The sequence below is a fragment of the Saccopteryx bilineata genome, chromosome 1, assembly GCF_036850765.1.
Source record: "Saccopteryx bilineata isolate mSacBil1 chromosome 1, mSacBil1_pri_phased_curated, whole genome shotgun sequence".
Taxonomy (NCBI): domain Eukaryota; kingdom Metazoa; phylum Chordata; class Mammalia; order Chiroptera; family Emballonuridae; genus Saccopteryx; species Saccopteryx bilineata.
Genome location: NC_089490.1, coordinates 57,245,894 through 57,251,233, shown reverse-complemented (window position 1 = coordinate 57,251,233; position 5,340 = coordinate 57,245,894). Strand labels below are relative to the sequence as shown.

Genomic DNA, 5,340 nt, shown 5'->3' with positions numbered 1-5,340 from the left:
GTTTGTTCCTATCTGTCCATCTTCTCTGACTCTCTCTGTCTCTGTCAAAAAAATAAAAATAAAAAGAGACTTTAAAGGACCTTTGGGACAATATGAAGCATAACAACATCCACATTGTTGGGGTACCAGCAAAAGAAGAGAACAAAGGATGAAGCAAACAAAGGATCAAACAAAAGATGAAGAAATAATTACTGAAAAACTTCCCTAACCTGGTAAAAGAAAAAGACACACAAGTTCAGGAAGCACAGAGAGTCCCAGACAAGATAAACCTGAAGAGAACCACAACAAGACACATCATAATTAGAATGGCAAAGGTTAAGGACAAAGAGAGAATCTGGAAAGCAGTAAAAGAAGGACATTTAGTTACCTACAAGGAAGGTCCCTTAAAATTGTCAGCTGATTTCTCAACAGAAACATTTCAGGACAGAAGAGTGTGGCACGTAGTATTCACAGTGATAAAAGGCAAGAACCTATAACCGAGACTACTTTACCCAGGAAGGCTATCTTTTAAAGTTGAAAAAGAAATGAAGAGCTTCCAAGAAAAAGCTAAAGAAGCTCACTAACATTAAACCAGCATTACAATAAATGTTAAAGGGAAGGAGGAGGAGGAGGAGAAAAAGGAGCAGCAGCTGCTGCTACCACACCCTGGCCAAATAGCTCAGTTGGTTAGAGCATTATTCTGATATGCAGACATTTCTGGTTCGATCCCTGGTCAGGGCACATACAGAAACAAATCAATGTTTCTGTTTGTCTCTAAAAAAAAAAATCAATAAATAAACAAGACACAAAGATAACAATGCTTTGTAGAAATGTTCCTTGAAAAATAAAAAATAAAAAGAAAGAAAGAAAAAACAGAGGAACATAGTTATAAAGAATAAAATGGCAGTAAATATATACCTATCGATAATCAGTTTAAATGTAAATGGCTTAAATGCTCAAATCAAAAGACATAAGGTAGCTGATTAGATTAGAAAACATAATTCATATATATGCTGTTTACAAAAGACCCACCTCAAAGTGAAAGATACACAGAAACATAAAGGGATGAAAAAGCATATTTCATGCAAATGGAAATGAAAAAAAGCTGAGGAAGCAATACTTATATCTGACAAAATAGACTTTAAAACAACGGCTCTAGTAAGAGATAAAAAAGGACACTATATAATGATAAAGGGAGCAATCAGACAACAGGATATAACCCTTGTAAACATTTACACACCCAATATATGAGCACCAAAATATGCAAAGTAAATCTTGATGAACAGAAAAGGAGACATCAATAGTAATACAGTCATAGAAGGGAATTTTAACACCCATTGACATCAATGGATAGATCTTCCAGGCAGAAAATCAATAAGGAAATTGTAGCCTGACCAGGCAGTGGAGCAGTGGATAGAGTATTGGCCTAAGACAAAGAGGACCCAGGTTCAAAACCCTGAAGTCACCGGTTTGAGTGCAGGCTCATCCAGCTTGAACATAGGCTCACCAGCTTGAGCGTGGGGCTGCTGGCTTGAGCATATGATCATAGACATGACCCCATGGTCACTGGTTTGAGCCCAAAGTTGCTGGATTGAAGCCCAAAGTCACTGGCTTGAGCAAAGGGTCTCTGGCTCAGCTGGAGCCCCCTGGTCAAGGCACATATAAGAAAGCAATCAATGAACAACCAAGGTGCCACACCAAAGAATTGAAGCTACTCATCTCTCTCCTTTCCTGTCTGTCTGTCCCTCTTTCTGTCTCTGTCTCTTGCTAAAAGAAAACAAAAAATACGAAGAATACTGTGGTCTAAATGACACATTAGATCAGCTGGATTTAATTAATACTTTCAGAGCATGTCACCCCAAAGCAGCAGAATATACATTCTTTTCAAGTGTACATGGAACATTTTCTAGGATAGACCACATACATGTTAGGACATAAACCAAGTCTCAATAAATTTAGAAAGACTAAAATCATATCAAGCATCTTCTCTAACCATTATGGTGTGAAACTAGAAATCAATCACAAGAAAGAAACTGAAAAGCACACAAAGACATGGAGACTAAATAACGTTACTAAACAATGAATGAGATAACAATGAGATGAAGGAAGAAATCAAAAGACACCTTGAAACCAATGAAAATGAGAATAAACATCCCAAAACTTATGGGACACAACAAAAGCAGTCCTAAGAGGGAATTTCATAGCATTATAGGCCTCTCAAGAAAGAAACAAACAAACAAAAATCTCCAAAAAATGTCTAAATTTACACAGCAGCTAGATAAACAAAAACAAAGGCCAAAGTGAATAGAAGAAAGAAAATAATAAGTATCAGAGCAGAAATAGAGTCTAAAAATATATATATATATACAAAAGATCAACAAAGCCAAGAGCTGGCTCTTCATATTGACAAATGTTTAACTAGACTTATCAAAAGAAAGAAAGAGAGAGAGAGAGAGAGAGAGAACCCAAATAAATAAGATCAGAAGTGAAAGAGGAAAAGTAACATCTGGCACCAAAGAAATATAAATGATCATAAAAAAATACTGTGAACAACTATACACCAACAAATTAGACAAACAAAATGGATAAATTCTCAGAAATATAAAATCTTTCAAAATAGAATCAGGAAGAATCAGAAAATCTGAATACACCAATTACAACTAATGAAATTAAAACAGTAATTAAAAAAAAACAACCCAACAAACAAAAGTCCTGGAGCATCAGATGGCTTCACCTGTGATTTTTACCAAATATTCAAAGAAGAGCTAATATGTATCCTTCTCAAACTATTTCAAAAATTTCAAGAGTAGGGAAGACTCCCAAGACCTTTTTATGAGGCTAGCATTACCCTTATTCCAAAACCAGGTATAGACACTGCAAAGAAAGAAAAGTAGACCCTGGCCAGCAGACTCAGTGTGTAAAGCACTGTTCCAGCATGTCAGAGCTCATAGTGTTCAACCTAGTCACAGATGTGCTAGAAGTAATCAGTGAGTGCACAACTAAATGGAACATCTAAGTGAAACAATGAGTTGATGCTTCTCTCTCTCTCTCTAATGAATAGAAAAATTATAAAGAAAAAAAAAGAAAATTACACACCAATATACCTAATGAACATAGATGCTAAAATTCTCAAAAAGTATGAGTAAACCTACCTGAAGCATCAATATATTAAAAAGATCATACATGATGATCAAGTGGGATTTATTCCAGTCATGCAAGGTTGGTAAAATATACACAAATCAATGAACATGATATACCACATAAACAAAATGAAAGATAAAAACCACACGATTGTCCCGTGGTTTTGTGGCCTGCAGAGACAAGACTGAGAGGAGGCCCGATAACAATGTCGGCTGCAGCTGTAGATACCGTTAATGCTGCCCCCATTTCGGAGTCCAAAGAAATGAGTTTGGAGGAACCGAAGAAGATGACCAGAGAAGACTGGCAAAAGAAGAAGGAGCTAGAAGAACAGCGAAAACTGGGTAATGCTCCTGCTGAAGTTGATGAAGAAGGAAAAGACATCAACCCTCATATCCCTCAGTATATTTCTTCAGTGCCATGGTATATCGATCCTTCAAAAAGGCCTACTTTAAAGCACCAGAGACCACAACCAGAAAAACAAAAACAGTACAGCTCATCTGGAGAATGGTACAATAGGGGTGTAAAAGAGAATTCTGTAACTACTAAGTACTGCAAAGGAGCGTGTGAAAATTGTGGGGCCATGACGCACAAAAAGAAAGACTGCTTTGAGAGACCTAGGCGAGTTGGAGCAAAATTTACCGGAACTAACATAGCTCCTGATGAACATGTCCAACCTCAGCTGATGTTTGATTATGACGGGAAGAAGGAACAGTGGAATGGCTACAATTCAGAAGAACACATAAAAATTGTAGAAGAATATGCCAAAGTTGATCTGGCAAAATGAACACTGAAAGCCCAGAAACTCCAAGAAGAATTAGCCTCAGGAAAATTAGTGGAACAGGCTAATTCTCCAAAACACCAGTGGGGAGAAGATGAACCAAATTCTCAGGTGGAAAAAGATCATAATAGTGAAGATGAGGATGAAGATAAATATGCCAATGATATTGACATGCCTGGACAGAACTTTGACTCTAAGAGACGGATTACCGTTCGGAATCTCAGGATTCGAGAAGATATTGCAAAATATTTGCAGAATTTAGATCCAAATTCTGCTTACTACGATCCCAAAACGAGAGCGATGAGAGAGAATCCCTACGCCAATGCAGGAAAGAATCCCGATGAAGTGAGCCACGCAGGGGATAACTTTGTTAGGTACACGGGAGATACCATTTCAATGGCTCAGACACAGTTGTTTGCATGGGAAGCCTATGACAAGGGATCTGAAGTGCATCTGCAGGCCGATCCTACCAAACTAGAGCTGTTGTATAAGTCCTTCAAAGTCAAAAAAGAAGACTTCAAAGAACAGCAGAAAGAAAGCATCCTGGAAAAGTATGGTATCCAAGAACATTTGGATGCCCCTCCAGCTGAATTGCTTCTAGCTCAGACAGAAGACTATGTGGAGTATTCAAGACATAGGACAGTCATCAAAGGGCAGGAGTGGGCTGTTGCCTGCTCTAAGTATGAGGAGGATGTGAAGATCCACAATCACACGCATATCTGGGGATCTTACTGGAAGGAAGGCCAATGGGGATACAAATGCTGTCACTCTTTCTTCAAGTATTCCTATTGTACAGGAGAAGCTGGTAAAGGAGAGTGCTAATTCAAAGGAACATATAGTAAATGATACAACCGGAGAAGAAGCCATGAAGAAACCTCAAACCCTCATGGAGATGCATTACGAAAAACTAAAAGAGGAGAAGAAGAAGAAAAAGAAGAAGAAGAAGCATCAAAAGAGCAGCTCAGATAGCGATGGTGAAGGGAAGAAACACGAGAAACTGAAAAAGGTGCTGAATGCAGAGGAGGCCTGCCTTCTTCACATCCAGGAGCTCATGCAGGTTGATGAGAGGAAGTGGCCTTACAACTGCATCTATGAAACGCGGGAGCCCACCGAGGAGGAAATGGAGGCTTACAGGATGAAGCGCCAGAGGCCAGATGACCCCATGGCCTCTTTCCTTGGACAGTAGAGACCAGTCACAGATGGTTGCCCACAATAAACACAACAGACAAAATACTCTTTTCAGCTTCTTGCCGATGGTTGTATTGATAGATGGCAAAGTCAGTGTGTACTCCTCTTGCCGTTTGACTTTAATAAAGCTTCCAGTAAATCCATTCCTTTCCACGCTGAACAAACAGAAGAAAAACAAAGAGGAGATACATTAAATCCGGATTAAGATTTTATTTCCAATTTTATACTAGTAACATGGAATGAGGCCCTGGTGC

The 5,340-nt window shown here is 38.5% G+C and overlaps 1 pseudogene; it reads left to right on the top strand.

Annotated features, from left to right (window-relative positions):
* Nucleotides 1–3,284: 3,284 nt before the first annotated feature.
* On the top strand, nucleotides 3,285–5,110 carry LOC136319880 (pre-mRNA-splicing factor SLU7 pseudogene; annotated as a pseudogene).
* Nucleotides 5,111–5,340: the final 230 nt, after the last annotated feature.